General features: G+C 38.7%; 1 non-coding gene across 1 annotated transcript; it reads left to right on the top strand.

Annotated features, from left to right (window-relative positions):
- Positions 1 to 248: 248 nt before the first annotated feature.
- Positions 249 to 355, top strand: LOC121204006 (small nucleolar RNA R71). The gene has a single exon (XR_005898934.1). It is a non-coding gene; the product is annotated as a small nucleolar RNA R71 (small nucleolar RNA).
- Positions 356 to 613: the final 258 nt, after the last annotated feature.

Here is a 613-nt window from a genome sequence, read left to right as displayed (position 1 = left end):
TTGTTAAAGATGATACCTGAGTTGTTAACGATGTGATCGCATCAAGTTCCATTGTTCCAACAACTCTTCTACTAGTACCAACTCTGGTAGTGGGGTACTGATAATCATTGTTTGCTATTCTTTCCAAAATTTCATATGCTTCATTATAGGATTTGTCAAGTAACGTCCCATTAGCATATGCATCCACCACCACTCGCGTATGAGCATTTAATCCATTGTAGAACATTTTCGTCTGTGTCCAATGCTAAAAACCATGTATCGGGCATTTTCTAATTAGTTCCTTGAAACATTCCCAAGCTTCATATAATATCTCATCTCCATATTGCTTGAATGATGTAATGTTGTTCCTAAGCTTGGCATTCATGTTTGGAGGATTGTACCCAAGCTGAAATATCTGACACAGTTCATTCTAAGATGCCATCGTACCTGATGGTAATGCATTCAACCATGGTCTGGCACGATCTCACAACGAATAAGGGAACAATTTTAATCTAAGTGCATCTTCAGGAACACCCTGCTGCCTGAATGAGTCACAGACTTCAAGAAAAATTCTCAAGTGCAATCTTAGATCTTCAATAGGTAGACCACTAAACTACCTTACGATCTGCAGCAT

This window comes from Gossypium hirsutum, chromosome A07 (assembly GCF_007990345.1).
Source record: "Gossypium hirsutum isolate 1008001.06 chromosome A07, Gossypium_hirsutum_v2.1, whole genome shotgun sequence".
Taxonomy (NCBI): Eukaryota; Viridiplantae; Streptophyta; class Magnoliopsida; order Malvales; family Malvaceae; genus Gossypium; species Gossypium hirsutum.
The sequence above is the reverse complement of the archived record's forward strand: the minus strand, read 5'-3'. Positions and strand labels throughout refer to the sequence as shown.